Source organism: Aotus nancymaae, unplaced genomic scaffold (assembly GCF_030222135.1).
Source record: "Aotus nancymaae isolate 86718 unplaced genomic scaffold, 86718_ANA_hifiasm-v0.15.2.pri h1tg000348l, whole genome shotgun sequence".
In the NCBI taxonomy this organism is placed as follows: Eukaryota; Metazoa; Chordata; class Mammalia; order Primates; family Aotidae; genus Aotus; species Aotus nancymaae.
In genome coordinates, this window is record NW_026988763.1 from 759643 (window position 1) to 782029 (window position 22387).

General features: G+C 50.5%; 1 long non-coding RNA gene across 5 annotated transcripts in view; it reads right to left on the reverse strand.

The window, feature by feature from the left end:
* Positions 1–6549: 6549 nt before the first annotated feature.
* Positions 6550–22387, reverse strand: part of LOC135273192 (uncharacterized) — a 56177-nt gene continuing 40339 nt past the window's right edge. For all 5 annotated transcript variants that reach the window (XR_010341004.1, XR_010341006.1, XR_010341005.1 and 2 more), the window contains one exon: positions 6550–8964. This is a non-coding gene — a long non-coding RNA (uncharacterized LOC135273192). The remainder of the gene's footprint in view (positions 8965–22387) is intronic.

Sequence of the window (22387 nt, forward strand, 5' to 3'; positions counted from 1 at the left end):
AAACTTGTGTTCGACTTTAAAGAAATACTGGAAATTGTGAATGTCTCATAACAAAAAAAGAGTTGGCTTTTATTAAAAGAATAACATGAATGTACATGTTCTTTAAAGTTAAAATACAATTTTAAGGGTATGTGTGTGAGAGAAACAGAAATAGGAAGAGAGAAGAGGAAGATTCCTTGTCTTAATTGGCTTTTGAGTGATGGACCAGGACTGAATCATATTCCTGAAATAATTTTGGAATGGAACTCATATATCCATGTTGCCCTGGTCTGTGGGTAAAAATGGGGTCAAGTTACAACAAGGTTTCATGGATTCTCTCCCTCTCCTTTTGATGCAGCACCCCAGGGCCCTGCAGAGCCCGCCTCATATCTTAAGTAGTTCTCTCACGGTGTCCTGAGTTCCCAGCTAAGTAGCTGTGACATTGACACACACTGCTGCTGCCTCTCTGTACTCCTGCCTCTACTAAGAACCCCCACCCATGCCAGGATTGCTGTCCTTTTCTACCAGCCACACTGTTACTACTTCTAGCTCCCACAGCAAGCCCCGCAACACTTTGAGCACAGGGGCCTCACAAAGTGTTGCAGTCTGTGAAGAAGCTGGTAGGACAGGATGGGGTCATGAAAAGCCCAGCAGGAGCCAGATACTCAGGGCCTGTCACCCCTGGTGAGAGGCTATTTTTATTCTAAGGAGATAGGCAAGTATTTGAAAGCTTTACATTAACTCACATGAATTGAGTTCCATTTTAATAGTGGAAGGGGGCAAGGGAGAGCTTTTGAAAGATGGAAACTCTTGAGCATGTCTCTACACTGCTGAGCATGACCCAAAGGATAGGGAGAGAGTTGCGGACAAAACTGCAAACATGCTTACCTTACATGGCGTCCCAGGAGCTTTTGAGCAGGAGATGCTTTTATTCCCATAAAGCTGCTCAAGCAGTAGAGCACAGCAGTTTTCTTTTCTTTTCTTTTCTTTTCTTTTTTTTTTTGAGACAGAGTCTCACTCTGTCACCCAGGCTGGAGTGCAATGGCGCAATCTCGGCTCACTGCAACCCCCGCCTCCCAGGTTCAAGCGATTCTTTTGCCTCAGCCTCCTGACTAGCTGGGATTACAGGCGCATGCCACCGCACCCAGCTAATTTGTTTGTATTTTTAGTAGAGACGGAGTTTCAACATCTTGTCCAGGCTGGTCTCAAACTCCTGATCTCATGATCCACCCGCCTCAGCCTCCCAAAGTGCTGGGATTACAGACATGAGCCACCACACTGGGCTAGTACAGCAGTTTTCAAGCGAAGGCCCTGGGGCCCACCTGCCAAGATGTGGATCCTGCCCCACCACATGCCACAAGCTGGCTTGATGACCCCACTCCAAGACAGCTAAATCTCTGTGCTATCTGGACATTGGGTCTTAAGACAACCCAATGGTTTCATAAATCCCAAGCCCCTGCACTCACCCCACAGCTGGTTAAAAAACTCACCAGGTTTGAAAACTGGCAGCAGCTGGACCAAAATGCCTGGTAGAGACGCATTTTTCTGTAATTATTTCCTTTCCCTTCTTTCAGTGAGCTTTTGATAAATGTCTGTCCTGTGTGGTAAAAGGAGACAAGGGGCAGCATCTGGGCCACGGGGGGCTGAGGAGTAAAGCACGTCCCTGCGCCCAGGCCTGGTGGTGGTAGTAGCCGTGGCCGTAGGGATGGGGAGCCTCAGGGTCAGCACGTGGGTTCATTGGTTCCGCTGTACACTGGAGCCAGGGAGTGAGGCGGCTCCAGGTTCTAGAACATCTTTTCCTTGCAGCACATCAAATGGAAACACAGCCTTTGGTTCACATCACTCTTCTGAGTATGTTTGCCTAGAGACAGAGCTCCATTCAGACACGAGGGACAGCTGCTTGAGGAACCTGCACACCAGGGTGCTGAACTGATTCTGGTGCCAGTCAGGATGACCGCGGCAGCCAGCACTCACTGAGCGCTCGCCAGCCTTGGCCCTGCATGCACATGCTGAATCCTCCCAGCAACACTGCCAGGTGACATTAGGCTTCCCACAGGACAGATGACAGAGCACAGCCCCAGAGCTGAGGCACTTGCGGGCAGTGAAGCAGCCAGTGAGGGCAGGATGCTATCTGGGTATCTGGCACCAGAGTCCATGCCCACATAACTGTAGTATTACAGTGTTGCATGCAGTGTCCTTATGCCACACTTTGAGGACCATGAATATTGCATTTTCAGAGGACAGAGATGGTGTAAAAGATAGGCTCTAGTGATTAGCTTACCCAGCCCACCATTTATGGAACACCTTCTCACCAGGCATTATCTCCAGTAGGGCAGCCTCTTCCATCCAGGGGACCCCAGAGTGAGGCATCAGAAGATGAGAACACAGGATGCTATCAAGTAACAGTAGAGGCATGGCTCAGCCAGACTGACACTTGTCTGAGGTGACCTAAATTCTGTCTTGACTAAGCTCACCTGGACCTGCATGATCCCGTAGATCGCAACCCTTCCAGGACCCTGTCCCATAAAGATACATGTGCCTTTGGCTTCTCCCTTTAAACTCCTCAGTCTACCCCTCACTTCTCTCAAGACAGTCATGATTTCTTCTTTACATTTCCAACCAAGTTTTCCAGTCCTTTTCACCACCTGCTTTGCCACTCACTCACTTGAATTAGGCCCCACTCGCACCTATCCAGGTCTAACGTCTTCCATGTGGTATATACAAGAGGAATCTTTCCACTATCTTCCTCTGTCCACAAAATGATGCTAACAAATACGGTGCAAGGGCCATACAAGCAAATGACACAGACCTCACAAGGAAAGAAACTACCAGATTGAAGAGGTCTACAGGCAGGTGAGGGAGCACACCCATATTTCCCTTCCTCCCACTCCTGTTAAGTTGGGAGTTGATACCATACCTGACATGCATTCTGTCATGGACACTTCAAACTGAGATATACAAATTGCAAAACACATTGCATATTTTTTTCCTTGCACCATCTCTTGTGTGCTGCCCAATCGCTAGGGCTCACAGCCTTCCCCCAGCTCCAAACCCTAATCTTGGCGACTTCACCTGTGTCACGGCAATACATCTAAATGAGTCCCTCTCCTTCATTTCTGCGGCTCTCACCTGGGTATCTTGGGCTTCAGTCACCAATCTCCACACCTCCAGCCTAACTGGATTTGCTTCTCTTGGCAGTGACGGCCCTAAAACAAGGGTCGGGTCATAATACTCCTTTTCCTCCTCACAAACTACCACGGGTTCCTATCACCGTCAAACTCTTCTGGGTAAAAACATCAGACCATTCCTCATGTTTTCAGGTCGGATCCTCAGCTTGTTTCAATTCCAAACCACAATGTGTCTTTCCTCCATTTCTCCCTGTTCCCACACCAAAGCCAGGCCATTCCTTACTGTTTGCTCATGCACTCACTTAAATCTGCTTGCCTTCCCTTCCCCTTATTTATGCCAAGGCTCAAAATGCAGCTTCTCTGTGAAACCCCTCTCATTTCCTCTAATCAATCCCTGTGGCCAGGTCCTTGTTCCTCCATATGCACCATTTCAAGGCTCTGTCATCCATTTTCTATTTCCTGCTCCCAGCTTCCAGCCCAGGTGTTAGACCTATGCTTCCATTAATTAATGAAATTAGTAAAGTACATGTTAGACAGAAACCTAAACTTTACAAAGCATATTTGAAATTATCTTTTGGTTTCAAATGAAGTCCAGAGAAATACCGGTCTATAACCTGTAACAGCTAAAAACCACAAAATCACTACAAATCAATCTTCACTTACATCAAGTTAATATCTTTTTAGGAACAATACTTAAAAAAAAAAGTACCTAAATTAACAAGGATGAATTACTCTGCTATACAACTGGTGAAAATGAAAAAAATAAGTTTATACTCAACACTCTTGACACTTGCTTTTGCCACCCAGTTTCTCCTGGGAGGCGTGTCTATGACAGCGATGAAACAGCTCAGCAGCCACAGGCCGCTAGAGGGCAGCCTCTTCCTCTCCGCTCAGAGAAGGGCAGTGTGAGTTCAGGGGAGGGCAGAGACAGCACGGTACAAGGGTCATCTGGAGCAAGAACTGAGCAAGATGGAGTGGTGTCATCACAGCGGCTGGAAAGCTGGAAACACTCAAAGCTAAAATCTCTTGCTTGTTTTGAAACAGACCCCAATTTTAAGTACTTATTTTTGCCAAGAGGTCATGAGGGTTGTTCTCTCACATGTTTACCAAGAACTAGGTTAAGGGCATTGAAGCGAAGTTTCTTTTTTAGATAAAGTTTATCCAGCAATTTCAAACACCAAAAATGCACAAGACCAGATCAACCAGATAACCAGGGTGATAGTTTAGGCTCTTCACAATCTGTATAAAATCCAAATCTGAGAACCAGCCCTAGCAATACCCCTTTTATCCCAATCCACGGGCAATCCTAAAATTGCCAAGAAAAACTACCACAAACAGATTGTTTTCAATGAAAAAACTCTTAATGTCATAACTTTCATACCACTTTTTTCTTTTTTATTTAAAATATTATAACCAATTGACAAACTAGATAACATTGTTTACATTCCAGTGGTGCATGTTTAATGACTAGGGCATGAATGATGAAAAACCACAATAAGGATCTCAGCATTCCCTACAAAGTGCCCCATTTTGTTTTGTCTAGAGGAGAGGGAACAGAACACGGGGAAGGAGAGGAATGAAGGAGGAATGGCATCGCAGAGGGAGAAAAATCAAATGTCAGTTATCATACTCAGGTTTCCAGGTGTGACACCCTGTTGACCAGGATAAACTGTAATGAGAAAATAGATGTCACAGTCCAGGAAGACACCTAATTCAGTCTAACTTCATTATTCAGTTAAAAGATTAACAGCTTCTCAAAAATATACCAAATATTGGGCCTACAAAAGTAATTTATTTCTTCGTAAAATTTACTAAGATTTACTCCTTTTGTAAAATGTAAAGAATGGACTGATATCACGAGCAGGTTTCTACTTACAAAAACAGTAAGAATGTCAACAAGCACATCTAACACAATTTTCCAAGATACACAGTGAAAGATTTTACACGTGTCTCTTACTGATGTAAGGTATATACTTTACATACTTACTGGTATTGTGTCAACACTGGCTAAAAAGTAACATTTATAATTCACACTCAGTAAAGATCTAACAGTCAGGGCAACAGCTTACTTGGGAAAGCATAGAAAATTAGTGTGAGGTAGTTCAATAAAAACCTAGTTTAATTTGTAAGTCATTGAGAGAATAGAACATTGTGCAAAATTAATCCACAGGTAATGTTTCTCAAAAGTTTCAGTAACTAAGAGAATCGAAACCAGAAATGGCCAGAAAGTGTTACTCTTACTAGACTCTCCTTAAGAGCACTTAATGAAGAGCAGTCGGTTTGAAATTAATTAGGACTTTTGTTTTCCTTACAAGTTTTCTAACCGTACCCCAAACTATACATTTCTGCTTCAATGCCCTTTACCTCTTCATCTTTCTTGCTAGTAAGGAACAATTAGTTTCCTTTGATTCCGGAAAAACCTAAGAGAGATCAGTAGAAACACAATGCACACAAAAATGCAACAGGATACGGAGAGGTAACATTTGAGAGGGCTGCTAATGACAGAATGGTGGTGTTTGGTTTTTCTACTGGTAAGAGAAGTTTACTGGTGTCATGGTTCATGCATCCACTCTACAGCTAATGTGTGAATAATGAACAACACTCACAAACTACTACAGTATTTTTGAAAACATACTATGTTTTAACCTCAAAATGTTGTGCAGGCTAGTGCCTAGGCAACACTAAGAGTTAAGTCTTCATATGTGTAGCAGATACTGGCCAAGAGTGTCAACCAAGTCTTATCTGTAACCAAGGAAAGAGCTTCACTTTCCCGCTGCTGATTTCACTATTAGACACTGATGTCCTCTTCCCTCCATCTTTTAGACAACATAGCAAGATTAGCATAGAACAGAACAATGACAAGGCTGGCAGAGAAGAGAGCTTCTTTGCATACCGTCAAGCTTCTCTGGATTGTTAAGGGGGTTGCGTGTAGGCTTCTCATTTAAGAGGCTGGTGTTTCTCTTCGCAAGTCTGGTATGAACACACTGTGCCTTTACCAACTTGGAAAAGTGTACACCAAGAACAATCAGCAGCCAAAGGTACAGGACACACTGAAAACTGTTCAGCAAACAGTAGGACAGAGTTGAGATGCTCTATTTGCATGAAGTATAACTAAGTGAGCCCAACAACACAATGGTTTTACAAATGGCCAGTATATATTGGAGGCTAAGAGAATAGTAACCAGGAAGACATGGGTAAAGAATTAGCATCGCTTTCTCAATCTATGAGGATGAATAATAAAAATCTTGGTCAAAATAACTGTCTGAAAGTAAGACAGAGAGTATATTAAATATATAAAACTGAAAAACCAAAATTATAGAAGAAAGGTGGCTTTACACAAGTACTACCTGATAGAAATGTTATTTATAATTTCTCTCGGAAAAAAAAAATGTTTAAGATGCTTTAAGGATCCCCAAATAAAAAGAACCAATACATATTTAGCTTTATAAATTTAAGAGGAAAATTGTATTTAGATGTAGTAATTTAAAACCTAGGGCACACATTTAACAGAGAGACCTTGTATTTAGGATATAATTGTTAAGTATCTTAGTTTATGCTAAGTAATATGAGTTTGTTTTCTTTGAATTGAACTGATGGTTGGCAAGCGGCAGCTGGCATTTAAAACAAATGATACAGTCAGACATGTTTTTCCTTCCTTACTTAACCAAAAATCTGTATCAACAGAGATGGCTTCTCAGAAATCAAACATAAAATATGAGACTCTTCTGAAAGCATGTCTGCTGTGAAAGTGCAACCGTGACATAATCTATCTTGCAGAAAATAAAGCTAATTGTCAAATTAATATAAAAACATTCATTCTCAAATTTCTGCTAAAATTGTGAATCCAATCTTTCCTGTCTACAAGAGGTGTTATAGTCTGAACTTTAATTTGCCTCATCAAATTAATTTTCTAATACAACATGGTGCATTAGATTTGCCTAATCTAACGCACCATGTTGTGTTAGAAAAAGAGAATCATGACCCTAGATCATCAAAAGCAAATACCATTTCAAAGTATATAAAAAGGCTAATGTATTTTAATCTTAAATATTGCACATTAACAATTAACAACGATCTAAAGTATCTCATTCAAAAAGAATTTTGCACTAAATATATGAATAAAATGCCAAGCAAACTTTCATGTTGAGCCACACCTGTTCTTTCCTGTTGGTCACGAATTCCAAAGGGCTTTCTGCCTAGAACCTTGCTGCTTATGTGAGAATGCATTCCCTAGTTCACTACATGAAATCCCTCGTTCAAGAGATAATGAAAGGTGCCTGGGTCTATTATAGACAATGTATTTCAGAAATAACGAGACTTCAAAGACATTTTACTTAGGAAAAATTCAGTTATAGAGAAATAATTCTGTAGATATAAAATGTAAACAGTTAACATACCCTTGTCAGGAGCAGCACCATTCTTACACTACTCGACATCCACATCGCGTGTTATGTTGAAAATCAGGTATAAAAAAATGAAAGACTCAGACTTAATAACCACCATTTATGCCTGCTCTGATCAATGTGAAGAAACAGTCCTTAGAAAATGATATCCTATATATGGCTGTGTGCTACTATTTTCAGATGAACGGTATATTGCTCATTTGATACATCACCTACACAAATCTAAGTAGGCTTTGGAACCTCCCAGCAGCTAGTATAAATACGATTATGCTACAAGTAGAATCAAATGGCCAGAAACACCAGAAGAACTGGTGCTCAACTGACTGACACTCCAATAGGAAACTGGAAAGGTCCAAAGGCCCGAGGCTGCAGGAAAGGGAAAGACCAGACTCTAGAACACTGCTGGGACTTACAGCCTGAATAGATTAACTCAGTGTATACAAAAACAGGCTCATCGCTAGTAGAAGTGAACCATCTGTTTATTTGCATTGAAATGTATTATTCATGAAGTATCCTCTTGACTTTATGTGATCATAAACTTTGAGCATGCCACAAATTTGCAGAATACACCATATTCTTTTTACTTGATTTCTGTTGGGTAGGGTGGGGACATAAGGTGGTGGTAGACGCCCAGCATCTTCACAGACATGCTCTGAGTTATTCTGCCACTTAGATGATGGGCTTTTGCCAAAGTTAAGTAGGATTGCCTACCAGTTCTTGTAACTAAATTAGGATTGGCAAGTAGCAAATATTGGAGGTCTCTTAACACGTTCATCATTTACAGTAGTTATTCCTGAATATAACTGGCTACAAGTTATTTTCCCTCACTCCTCTGGGGTTATTTCATTGATAAGCATATAACCCTGAAGGATAGTATCATGAACAAAACATCTGAAATAAAATCTAATAAAAAAACTATAAAAATCTTAAATAATTCATGATATAGGCAAGTCATCACATAATAGTTGCTTTGATAAACAAAATCTTACAAATTCAGTTAAAAAAATCAGCAGCATAAGATAAAGCAAATATGCAAAAAATTTAAACCATGATAAAATAATTAGGTTTACATTATACAGTTAATTACAGCAAAAAAATACAATACAGTTTTGTTGCTGTTTTGAAACACAACTTAGGTTTTAAATCACATCACTTGAAATTAAAAAAAAATAAACTACTTTACTACAAAATGAATTCTACATTTTTTGAAAAATCACTCAAAAATAAGACCACTGAATTGTTTTCAAAGTAGTTCTATCAATGACTAACCGACTCCCCGTCCCTCCCACCCCCCCAAGGCCCAAGTAGTCATCTACAGCAGCCCAGAGGCCCAGCTGATGCTTCTAGACTGCTGTCTGTATCCGAGGCCAAAGTCGGATCTGTTGACATTGAAGATACATCATTGACGGACGACGATGACGATGGATGCTGAGAGCCATTGATCACTGCTGCACCTGTGCTATGAGAAACAAAACAGCAAATCAGTTGCAGACAGTTGCAGATCGAGCTACTTGCACTGCACTGACTGCCTCCAGTGGTAATTTTTCCTCTTGGATTTAGAAGGTTCACTAAAAATAATTGCAAATGATATCCAACACATTAACTTAAAAACACTCTTCATTGACAGCTATGAAGTGAGAATTCTGAAAATGTCTAGAAACGTGGAGTCCTATCCTTTCAATGAATGTGTTTTTCTGTTTAAGACAAGAATTTTACATCTAAGCCACACTTAGAAATTGTCATGCAGCAAGATCCATGAATGGGCTCCAGGGTACGTGTGAATACTGCTGATAATACATGCAAAGCTGTCTGTACTGTCTTTTTTGGACAGAGGATCGTAAAGGACTGTATAACTACAAAAGTTAAAAACTACTTCCCTACAAAAAACGTCTTCACAGCGTCTCACTAAAAGAAAAAAATTCAAATGATTCAAGATGTACTTCTGGCACATCTTGTTTTAAAGCAAATGCCAAGAAAAAGAATAAAATAACTTTAATTGGAAGGAACCTTAGTTCACTACCCCAGTTTACATGAGGTTATGTGACATGCCAGCATCACTCAAGTGGCCTAGTTAAGTAAACTTGGGTCTTCTTATTTCTACTCTAATACTTGATAAACATAAATATGGATTTATTGAACAGATAAAGTAGGAGCAAAGAGTTTCCTTTGCCAAAAGTAATACCTAACAAGCATTTCCTAGATTTTAAAAAGTAATAGGAATACCTGAGCTAGAGACAGAAATCCTCTCAAGAGGGTTGGTTTAGGAAAGGGACAGGAATGACTTACACTGGAGGATGGAGAAGAGTTAAATGTCACTCATGCACTAGGCTGAGTACTTTTGAAACACATGAATACTAAAATAAGGATCATTCCAAATTTGAATAATGTAAGTTACTTAAAAGTTCTCAACAATACATTTATGAAACAAAATCAATGGTCTTCAAACTGAACACTGAACAGAATTTCTGAGGGTGAGGTTCAGGCACCCAATGATGCTGAAACCAAATGGGCTGAAAACCACACTGCTCCTGAACCCAGCACCTGCGTTTGAGATCATCCCTCCGTTCTGTCCAGAAGAGCAATAGAGCAATTCAATATGAAAGGTCCTCTGCTAGCTTTTCTTCAACTACAACAATAAAATAGGCAATGTAGTGCGAATAGGAGAATCTTTAGGGAGGGTACTGGGAGACAGAAAGGAATGGAACCACAAGAGACAAAGTAGGTGATGGGAGCTGAAATGGAATAGAAAAGCAGGATGAGCATCTCAAGCCTGAGAGATGAGAGGAAAAAGACGTGGTAACCTCCTAGACCCAAGAAAGGTCCATTAGCTTCCCAGCCAGAGTGAAACTGAGATAGCACATTCTTTTTAGTCTAATCAATACTTGAAATGAGTCTTTTCTGACTGAACAGTATATCTGTGTCCCATACATAGTAGACAATGGCTAGTTTGTAAGACTTATACTGAAACATTCAAACCATAAAAGGGCTCCAACATATACAATTTTTATGTATGCCTCTAGTTCAGGGTCTTATTATTTTATCCAAATGTCTTAATTTGATAAAAATTAACTTTAACTTTTAAATGCACTGTTAACTTTTGAATCTAAAAATCAAGTACCTATGGGGAAAAAAGGCACTTGTTTTCTCTTTAAAGTAAAACAGTAAATTCTCAAATATCTGAATGGTAATAATATGGAAAGTATTTATTCCTAGGTATCTAAGTCATTCTTCTCTCAAGTGAGTCTACACACTCAAGGCAGGCAAACTTACTTTACTATTAGCCAGATCAAAATAAGACAGAAAGGCACTCAGTAGGGAAGAATAATAGAATTCATTTTAAAAATCAAGTGGAAATGGTACTGTGGTTATCTGATATTTTGATTTACCAAACACTATTCCTTCTGTTTTAGTACATAATTAAGAGCTGAATATTTTTTTTTTTTTTTTTTTTCAGACGGAGTTTCGATCCTGATACCCAGGCTGGAGTGCAATGGCGCGATCTCGGCTCACCGCAACCTCCGCCTCCTGGGTTCAGGCAATTCTCCCGCCTCAGCCTCCTGAGTAGCTGGGATTACAGGCACGCGCCACCGTGCCCAGCTAATTTTTTGTATTAGTAGAGACGGGGTTTCACCATGTTGACCAGGATGGTCTCGATCTCTTGACCTCGTGATCCACCCGCCTCGGCCTCCCAAAGTGCTGGGATTACAGGCTTGAGCCACCGCGCCCGGCCAGAGCTGAATATTTTTATAACAGCTCAATAACACTTGCTAACACTCTTCTTTGCAAACTGTAACTGAGAATACAGAAAAAGTCAAGAAACCTTAACTCCTATCCTTTCCACTGACTTATTTTGCAACCATAAGCTAGTGTTGAACTAGGATTCAAATTATTCACTTATAAATTAAAAACAAATACAACTACTCTAACTCATGAGATTATTACATTTACTCAAACATCTGGCACTTCAGCTATGCCACTCACTTGGATAGTAGTATGCTAAAGTATAAAACTGTCCCACATAAGAAACTTTTCAAATCCCATCCTCCATTATGAACAATTCAGTTATACTACTACTATATAGCAATACAAAGCTAATTAATTACACAAAGCATTTATAATAGAGCTTTAAATTTGTTATAAGTAAACTGTAGAGAAAAGGCCATTTCCAAAATAGGTAAAAGCTGTCAAAACCAACTTATATTTTCAACAGGATCTATACTATAATCTGGAAGTCTGCATTCCTGATCAAAGATTTAAAATATACAACTCTAAAATGTATAACCAAAAATGTCAAAGCAAGCCACAAAAAATGACTTAAACAATTATGTTTAGTATACAACATCACTATGGTTTAAAAAACCTTACCCATATACAAGATGCTAGATACAACCTCTATTTTTTTTCTTTGAAAGTAAAAAGTTTCTGAAGAATTAAAATGGCATAGTTTTACTTCAAATTCAAGACCTATTTTTTGAAATACTACTCACTCTTCAACGCTCAGCTTAAATTTCACCTCCTTCATAAAACTGTCCTAACTTCTGTAGCCAGAGAAGTCTCTGCTGCCAGCCAGACACAAAACGGGAGGCTGAAAAAACCACACACTCTGAAGATACTGTATCAGTTCATCTACATAAAAGATTTGGAATCTTACGTTATTTCAAATTTCTGAACTTCAGTTTCCTCATCCATAACATGTATGCAATAATCATACACCTTGGGGTCCTAGGGGCTGAATGACATAAAGTATATAAACCACTACTGTCTGTCATGTGGTATGTACTTAATATGTACATTACCTGCCATTTAACTTTTCTCTTCTATTCTTTATACTTTTAGTTGTACTAACATTAAATATAAAATCAGCTTATGATTTTAAAAAAGTTTTAACTCTTACAAATCCAGTTTTCTTCTTAGAAAAATAGTACTTTCTAGGGATGGTTTTAGTATTACTGCCTTAGTTCAACAAATCAATAATATTAAAAAGAGAAAGACAGCAAGAGACATCAGGTCCCCGGGCACCTAGCCCTGTCCAGAGGCCCTGGACCCAGGCACCTACCCCTGTCCAGCTACACAGGCCCCCGGTACCTACCCCTGTCCAGAGACGCAGGCGTCCCGGGACCTACCCCTGTCAAGAAACCCAGAACCCCCGGCACCTAACCCTGTCCACAGACACAGGCCCACGGCAACTATCCCGTCCAGAGACGCAGGACGCCGGCACCTAATCCTGTCCAGACACCCAGGCCCCCGGCACCTACCCATGTCCAGAGACCAAGGACCCTGGCAGCTACCCCTGTCCAGAGACCCAGGACAACGGCACCTACCCCTGTCTAGAGACCAGGCCCCCCGGCAACTGCTTCTGTCCAGAGGCCCTAGAGCCCAGCACCTACTAAGTCCCAGGCCCCTCGGCACCTACCCATGTCCAGAGACCCAGGACCCTGGCAGCTACCCCTGTCCAGAAACCCAGGACCCCGGCACCTACCCCTGTCTAGAGACCCAGGCCCCCCGGCAACTGCCTCTGTCCAGAGGCCCTAGAGCCCAGCACCTACTAAGTCCCAGGCCCCTCGGCACCTACCCATGTCCAGAGACCCAGGACCCTGGCAGCTACCCCTGTCCAGAAACCCAGGACCCCGGCACCTACCCCTGTCTAGAGACCCAGGCCCCCCGGCAACTGCCTCTGTCCAGAGGCCCTAGAGCCCAGCACCTACTAAGTCCCAGGCCCCTAGGCACCTACCCCGGGTCAGAGACCCAGGGCCTACGGCACCTAGCCCTGTCCAGAGGCCCTGGACCTCGGCACCTGCCCCTGTCAAGAGACCCAGGCTCCTTGGCACCAGCCCCTGTCCAGAGACCCAGGCCCCTGGCACCTACCCCTGTTCAGAGACCCAGACCCCGGCATCTACCAGTTTCCAGAGACTCAGGCCGCCCGGCACCTACCCCTGTCCAAAGACCCATGCGCCCCGGCACCTGCGCCTGTCCAGAGGCCCAGACCCTCGGCACCTGCCCCTGTCCAGAGGCCCTGGACCCCTGCACCTGCCCCTGTCCAGAGGCCGAGGACCCCTAACACCTACCCCTTTCCAGGACCACGCACCTATCCCTGTCCAGAGACCAAGGCACCCCAGCACCTACCCCTGTCCAGAGAACCAGGCCCCCAGGCACCTACCCCTGTGCAGAGGCCCTGGACCCCGGCAGCTACCCGTGTTCAGAGACCCTGGCCCCCGACAGCTGCCCCGTCCAGACACCCTGGACCCCAGCAATTACCCAGTCCAAGGCCCCCTGCACCTACCCCATCCAGAGGCCATGGAGCCCGGCACCTATCCCTGTCCAGAGACCCAGACACCCCGGCACCTACCCCCGCCGTTCAGAAACCCAGGCCCCCCGCACCTGCGCCTGTCCGGAGACCCAGGGCACCCGGCCCCTGCCCCTGTCCAGAGGCCCTGGACCCCGGCACCTACCCAGGCCCAGGCCCCCCGGCACCTACCCCTGTCCAGAGGCCCAGGACCCCAGGCACTTACCCTTGTCGAGAACCCAGGCCCCCGGCACCTACCCCGTCCAGACACCAAGACCCCTGGCACCTACCCCTGTCCAGAAACCCAGTCCCCCGGGACCTACCCTGTCTAGAGGCCCTGGACTCCAGCAGATATCCCCGTTCAGAGGCCCAGGACCCCGGCACCTGGCCCCGTCCAGAGATCAAGGTCCACCGGCACCTGACCCTGTCCAGACACCCTGGACCCCGGCACCTACCCAGGCCCAGGCCCCCTGGCACCTACTCCCGTACAGAGACCCAGGACTCTTGACACCTACGCCCGTCCAGAGACCCAAGCCCCTGGCACCTACCCTGTCCAGAGACCCTGGACCCCGGCACTAACACCTGTCCAGAGACCCAGGCTCCCCGGCACCTACCCCTGTCCAGAGACCTAGGGCCCCCGGCACCCAGCTCTGTGCAGAGTCCCTGGACCCCGGCACCTACCCCTGTCCTGAGACACAGGCCCCGGCACCTACCCCCGTCCAGAGACCCAGGCCCCCGGCACCTACCCCTGTCCACAGACCCAGGCCCCGGCACCTACCCCTGTCCAGAGGCCCAGGACCCCAACACCTACCCCGGTCCAGGACCCCACATCTAGCCCTATCCAGAGATGCAGGCCTCGTGACACCTACCCCTGTCAAGAGACCCAGGCTCCCCAGGACCTGCCTCTGTCCAGAGGCACTGGACCCCAGGACCTGCCTCTGTCCAGAGGCACTGGACCCCGGCACCTAATCAGTCCTAGGCCCCTCGGCACCGACAACTATCCAGAGATCCAGGCCCCCCGGCACCAAGTCCTGTCCAGAGACATCAGGTCCCCCGGCACCTACCCCTGTCCAGAGACACAGGCCCCCGGTACCTACCCCTGTCGAGAGACGCAGGGTCCCCGGGACCTACCCCTGTCAAGAAACCCAGAACCCCCGGGACCTACCCCTGTCAAGAAGTCCTGGATCCTGGAACCTACCCCTGTCCAGAGACACAGGCCCCCGGTACCTATCCCCATTCAGAGACGCAGGCCCCGCGGGACCTACCCCTGTCAAGAAACCCAGAACCCCCGGCACCTACCCCTGTCCACAAACACAGGCCCCCGGACCCTATACCGTCCAGAGACGCAGGACCCCGGCACCTAACCCTGTCCAGACACCCAGGCCCCCGGCACCTACCCATGTCCAGAGACCCAGGACCCTGGCAGCTACCCCTGTCCAGAGACCCAGGACCCCGGCACCTACCCCTGTCTAGAGACACAGGCCCCCTGGCAACTGCCTCTGTCCAGAGGCCCTAGAGCCCAGCACCTACTAAGTCCCAGGCCCCTCGGCACCTACCCCGGTTCAGAGACCCAGGGACTCCGGCACCTAGCCCTGTCCAGGGGCCCTGGACCTCGGCACCTGCCCCTGTCCAGAGACCCAGGCTCCTCGGCACCAGCCCCTGTCCAGAGACCCAGGCCCCTGGCACCGAACCCTGTTCAGAGACCCAGGGCCCTGGCACCTACCCCTGTTCAGAGACCCAGACCCCGGCACCTACCAGTTTCTAGAGACTCAGGCCCCCGGCACCTACCCCTGTCCAAAGACCCATGCGCCCCGGCACCTGCGCCTGTCCAGAGGCCGAGACCCTCGGCACCTGCCCCTGTCCAGAGGCCCTGGACCCCTGCACCTGCCCCTGTTCAGAGGCCGAGGACCCCTAACACCTACCCCTTTCCAGGACCTTACACCTATCCCTGTCCAGAGATCAAGGCCCCCAGCACCTACCCCTGTCCAGAGAACCAGGCCCCCAGCACCTACCCCTGCCCAGAGGCCCTGGACACCGGCACATACCCATGTCCAGAGACCCAGGACCCTGGCGGCTACCCCTGTCCAGAGACCCAGGACCCCGGCACCTACCCCTGTCTAGAGACCCAGGCCCCCCGGCAACTGCCTCTGTCCAGAGGCCCTAGAGCCCAGCACCTACTAAGTCCCAGGCCCCTCGGCACCTACCCCGGTTCAGAGACCCAGGGCCTCCAGCACCTAGCCCTGTCCAGAGGCCCTGGACCTCGGCACCTGGCCCCGTCCAGAGACCCAGGCTCCTCGGCACCAGCCCCTGTCCAGAGACCAGGCCCCTGGCACCTACCCCTGTTCAGAGACCCAGGGCCCTGGCACCTACCCCTGTTCAGAGACCCAGACCCCGGCACCTACCAGTTTCTAGAGACTCAGGCCCCCGGCACCTACCCCTGTCCAAAGACCCATGCGCCCCGGCACCTGCGCCTGTCCAGAGGCCCAGACCCTCGGCACCTGCCCCTGTCCAGAGGCCCTGGACGCCTGCACCTGCCCCTGTCCAGAGGCCGAGGACCCCTAACACCTACCCCTTTCCAGGACCGTACACGTATCCCTGTCCAGAGACCAAGGCCCCCAGCACCTACCCCTGTCCAGAGAACCAGGCCCCCAGCACCTACCCCTGCCCAGAGGCCCTGGACCACGGCACATACCCCTGTCCAGAGACCCAGGCCCCCAGGCACCTAATCCTGTCCAGAGACCGACCCAGGCCTTCCGGCACCTGCCCCTGTCCAGAGGCACTGGACCCTAGCACCTACCCAGGCCCAGGGCCCCAGCAACTACCTCTGTCCAGAGACCCTGGGCTCCCGGCACCTAGCCCTGTCCAGATGCCCTGGATCCCGGCACCTAACCTGTGCAGAGAACCAGGCCCCCGGCACATATCCCTGGCCAATGACCAAAAAAAAAAAAAACACATGTGATTATCTCAATAGATGCAGAAAAGGTCTTTGATAAAATTCAACACCCTTTCATGCTAAAAACTCTCCGTAAACTAGGTGTTGACAGAACTATCTCTAAATAGTAAGAGCTATTAATGACAAACCCATAGCCAGTACCATAATGAATGGGCAAAAGCTGGAATCATTCCCTTTAAATCCAGCACAAGACAAGGATGCCGGCTTTCACCACTCCTATTCAACATAGTATTGGAAGCTCTGGCCAGAGAAATCAAGCAAAAAAAAAAGAAACAAAGTGTATTCAAACAGGAAGAGAGGACATCAAATTGTCTCTGTTTGCAGACAACATGAGTGTATATTTACAAAACCCCATCATCTCAGGCAAGCAGAGAGCCAAACCTTGAGTGAACTCCTCCCATTCACAATTGTTACAAAGAAAATAAATTACCTAGGAAGACAACTTACAAGGGAAGTGAAGGACCTCTTCAAGGAGAACTACAAGCTACCGCTCAAAGAAATAAGAGAGGACACAAACAAATGGAAAAACATTCCATGCTCGTGGGTCGAAAGAATCATTATCGTGAAAATGGCCATACTGCCCAAAGTAATTTGTAAATTCAATGCTATTCCCCTCAAGCTACCACTGATTTTCTTCACAAAACCAGAAACAACTACTTTAAATTTCACGTGAAACCAAAAAAGAGCCCGTATAGCCAAGACAATCCTAAGTCCAAAGAACAAAGCTAGAGGGATCACACTACCTGACTTGAGACTGTTCTAAAGAGACACAGTAACCAAAACAGCATGGTACCGGTACGAACTAAATATGTAGACCAAAGGAACAGAACAGAGACCTCAGAAATAACACCACGCGTCCACAACCATCTGATCTTCCACAAATCTGTCAAGAACAAGCAATGGGGAAAGGGTTCCCAATTTAATCAATGGTGCTGGGAAAACTGGCTAGCCATATGCAGAAAACAGAAACTAGACCCATTCCTTACATCTTACACAAAAATTAAGATGGACTAAAGACGCAAACATAAAAACTAAAACTATAAATACCCTAGAAGAAAACCTAAGCAATCTCATCCAGGACATAGGCAAGGGCAAAGACTTCATGACTAAAACAGCAAAAGCCATTGCAACAAAAGCCAAAATTGATAAATGGGATCTAACGAAAGAGCTTCTGCTCAGCCAGTCTCTGCCCCTGTCGAGAGACCCAAACCCCCGGCACCTGCCCCTGTCGAGAGGCCCAGGACCCCCGGCACCTAGCCAGTCCCAGGCCCCCCCGGGACTGGACATACCCCTGTCCAGAGACCCAGGCCTCTGGCACGTGTCCCGTCCATAGACCCAGGACCCCGGCACCTGCCCCTGTCCAGAGGCCCTGGACCCTGGCACCTACCCAGGCCCAGGTCTCCCGGCACCTACCCCCGTCCAGAGACCCAGGACCCCCGGCACCTACCCCTGTCCAGAGACCCAGGCCCCCTGGCACCTACCCCCGTTCAGAGACCCAGGCCCCCCAGTACCTGGCCCTGTCCAGAGGCCCTGGACCCCGGAACCTACCCAGGCCCAGGCCCCCCGGCACCTACCATCGTCTAGAGACCCATGCCCCCAGAACCCACCCCCGTTCAGAGACCCAGGCCCCAGCACCTGCCCCTGTCCAGAGACCCAGGCCCCCCGGCACCTACCACTGTCCAAAGACCCAAGACCCCTGGCACGTACCTGTGTCAAGAGACCCAGGCCCCCCGGCACCTGCCTCTGTCCAGAGACCCAGGTCCCCCGGAACCTACCCCTGTCCACAGACCCAGGCCCCCCGGCACATGCCCCTGTCCAGAGGCCCTGGACCGCGACACCTACCCAGGCCCAGGCCCCCCGGCACCTACCCCTGTCCAGAGACCAAGGCCCCCTGGCACCTGCCCCTATCCAGAGGCCGTGGACCCCGGCACCTACACAGGCCCAGGCCCCCCGGCACCTATCCCTGTCCAGAGGACCAGGCTCACCGGCACCTAGCACTATCCGAAGACTCAGGCCCACAACACTTACCCTGTCCAGAGACCGAGGACCCCTGGCACCTACCCCTGTCCAGAGACCCAGGCCCATGGCACTTACCACATCCAGAGACCGAGGACGCCCGGCACCTACCCCTGTCCAGAGACCCAGGCCCCCCGGCACCTACCCCTGTCCAGAGACTCAGGCACCCCGGCACCTAGCCCTGTCCAGAGGCCCTGGATCCCGGCATCTACCCCTGTCCACAGACCCAGGCCCCCCGGCACCTACCCTGTCCAGAGACCGAGGCTCCGGGCACCTACACGTGTCCAGAGATTCAGGACCCCCGGCACCTAGCCCTGTCCAGAGGCCCTGGACCCCGGCATCTACCCCTGTCCACAGACCCAGGCCCCCCGGCACCTACCCCTGTGCAGAGACCCAGGCCCCCCGGGAAATACCCTTGTGCAGAGACCCGGGCCCCCCGGCACCTACCCATGTCCAGAGACCCAGGCCCCCCGGCACCTTCCCCTGTCCACAGACACAGGCCCCCGGCACCTGCCCCTGTACAGAGACCTAAACCCCGGCACCTGCCCCTGTTCAGAGGCCCTGGACTCCGGCACCTACCAAGGCCTAGGCCCCTCGGCATCTGCCCCTGTCGAAAGACCCCAACCCCCGGCAGCTGCCTCTGTCCAGAAGCCCAGGACCCCGCACCTACCCCTGTCCAGAGACCAAGGTCCCCCAACACCTACCCCTGTACAGAGGCCGAGGTCCCCCAACACCAAACCCTGTCCAGCACCCCGCACCTACCCATGTCCAGAGACCCAGGCCCCCAGGCACCTACCCCTGTCCAGAGACCCAGGCCCCCGGCACCTACATTGTCCAGAGACCCAGGGCCCCCGGCACCTAGCCCTGTGCAGAGGCCCTGGACCCCGGCACGTACCCCTGTCCTGAGACCCGGGCCCCCCGGGAACCTACCCCTGTCCCCAGACCCAGGCCAGCCAGCACTTATCCCTGTCCAGAGACCCAGGCGCCCCTGCATTTGCCCCTGTCAAGAGACCCAGGCCCCCCGGAACCTGCCCGTATCCAGAGGCCCTGGATCCCGGGACCTACCCATGTCGAGTCCCAGGCCCCCAGGCACCTGTCCCTGTCCAGAGACCCAGGCCCCAGGCACCTACCCCCGTTGAGAGACCCAGGCCCCCGGCACCAGCCCCTGTCCAGAGACCCAGGCCCCCGGCACCTACCCCTGTTCAGAGACCCAGGCCCCACGGCACGTGCCCCTGTCGAGAGGCCCTGGAACCCGGCACCGGCCCAGGTCCAGAGGCCCAGGACCCCACACCTACCCTTGTCTAAAGACCCACGTCCCCCAATACCTACCCCTGTCCAGAGGCACAGGACCGCAACACCTACCCCTGTTCAGGACCCCACACCTACCCCTGTTCAGCGACCCAGGACCCCGACACCTAACCCTTTCCAGAGAACCAGGCCCCCAGCCCCTACCCTGTCCGGAGACCCAGGCCCCCGTCACCTACCTCTGTCCAGAGGCCCTGGATCCCGGCACCTATCCCCGTTCAGAGACCCAGGCCCCCGGCACCAGCCCCTGTCCAGAGACCCAGTCCCCCCAGCACCTTTCCCTGTCCAGAGGCCCTGGAACCCGGCACCTACCGAGGCCCAGGCCCCCTGACACCTGCCCTCGTCCAGAGACCAAGGACCCCTGGCACCTACCCGTCCAGAGACCCAGGCCCCCTGGCACCAACCACCGTTCAGAGACCTAGGCCCCCGGCACCTGCCCCTTCCAGAGACCCAGGCCCCCCAGCACCTACCCCTATACAGAGACCAAGGCACCTGCCCCTTCCAGAGACCCAGGCCCCGCAGCACCTACCCCTATCCAAAGACCAAGGCGTCCCGGCACCTACACCTGTCCAGAGACCCAGGCCTCCGGCACTTACCCCTGTCCAGAGACTCAGGACCCCGGCACCTACCCCTGTCCTGAGACCCGGGCCCCCGACACCTCCCCTGTCCAGAGACTCAGGACCCCTGGCACCTACACCTGCCCAGAGACACCCGCCCCCAGCAGCTACCCCTGTCCAGAGACACAGGCCCCCCGGCACATGCCCCCGTCCAGAGACCCAGGCCCCCCGGCACCTACCCCTGTCCAGAGAACCAGGCTCCCTGGCACCTACCCCTATCCAGGGACCCAGGCCCACGACACTTACCCCGTCCAGAGACCGAGGACTCCCGACACCTACCCCTGTCCAGAGACCCAGGCCCCCGGCACCTACCCCTGTCCAGAGACCCAGGTCCCCCGGCACCTACCCCTGTCCAGAGACTCAGGCACCCCGGCACCTAGCCCTGTCCAGAGGCCCTGGATCCCGGCATCTACCCCTGTCCACAGACCCAGGCCCCCCGGCACCTACCCTGTCCAGAGACCGAGGCTCCGGGCACCTACCCGTGTCCAGAGATTCAGGACCCCCGGCACCTAGCCCTGTCCAGGGGCCCTGGACCCCGGCATCTACCCCTGTCCACAGACCCAGGCCCCCCGGCATCTACCCCTGTTCACAGTCCCAGGCCCCCCGGCACCTACCCCTGTCCAGAGACCCAGGCTCCAGGCACCTACCCCTGTCCAGAGATTCAGGACCCCCGGCACCTACACCTGTCCAGAGACCCAGGCACGCCGGCATCTACCCCTGTCCAGAGACCCAGGCCCTCCAGCACCTACCTCTGTCCAGAGACATAGGCGACCCGGCATCTGCCCGTGTGTAAAGACCCATGCCCGCGGCACCTGAACATGACCAGATGCCCTGGACCCTGGCCAGGGTACCCCTGTCCGGATACCCTGGCCCCCCGGCCCCTGTACCTGTCAAGAGACCCGGGCCCCCCGGCACATACCCCTGTGCAGAGAACCAGGCCCCCCGGCACCTACCCCTGTCCAGAGACCCAGGCCCCCCGGCACCTACCACTATCCAGACACCCAGCCCCTCCGACACCTACCACTGTCCAGACACCCAGCCCCCCCGGCACCTTCCCCTGTCCACAGACACAGGCCCCCAGCACCCGCCCCTGTACAGAGACCTAAACCCCGGCACCTGCCCCTGTTCAGAGGCCCTGGACTCCGGCACCTACCAAGGCCTAGGCCCCTCGGCATCTGCCCCTGTCGAAAGACCCCAACCCCCGGCAGCTGCCTCTGTCCAGAAGCCCAGGACCCCGCACCTACCCCTGTCCAGAGACCAAGGTCCCCCAACACCTACCCCTGTACAGAGGCCGAGGTCCCCCAACACCAACCCCTGTCCAGCACCCCGCACCTACCCATGTCCAGAGACCCAGGCCCCCAGGCACCTACCCCTGTCCAGAGACCCAGGCCCCCGGCACCTACCCTGTCCAGAGACCCAGGGCCCCCGGCACCTAGCCCTGTGCAGAGGCCCTGGACCCCGGCACGTACCCCTGTCCAGAGACCCGGGCCCCCCGGGAACCTACCCCTGTCCCCAGACCCAGGCCAGCCAGCACTTATCCCTGTCCAGAGACCCAGGCGCCCCTGCATTTGCCCCTGTCAAGAGACCCAGGCCCCCCGGAACCTGCCCGTATCCAGAGGCCCTGGATCCCGGGACCTACCCATGTCGAGTCCCAGGCCCCCAGGCACCTGTCCCTGTCCAGAGACCCAGGCCCCAGGCACCTA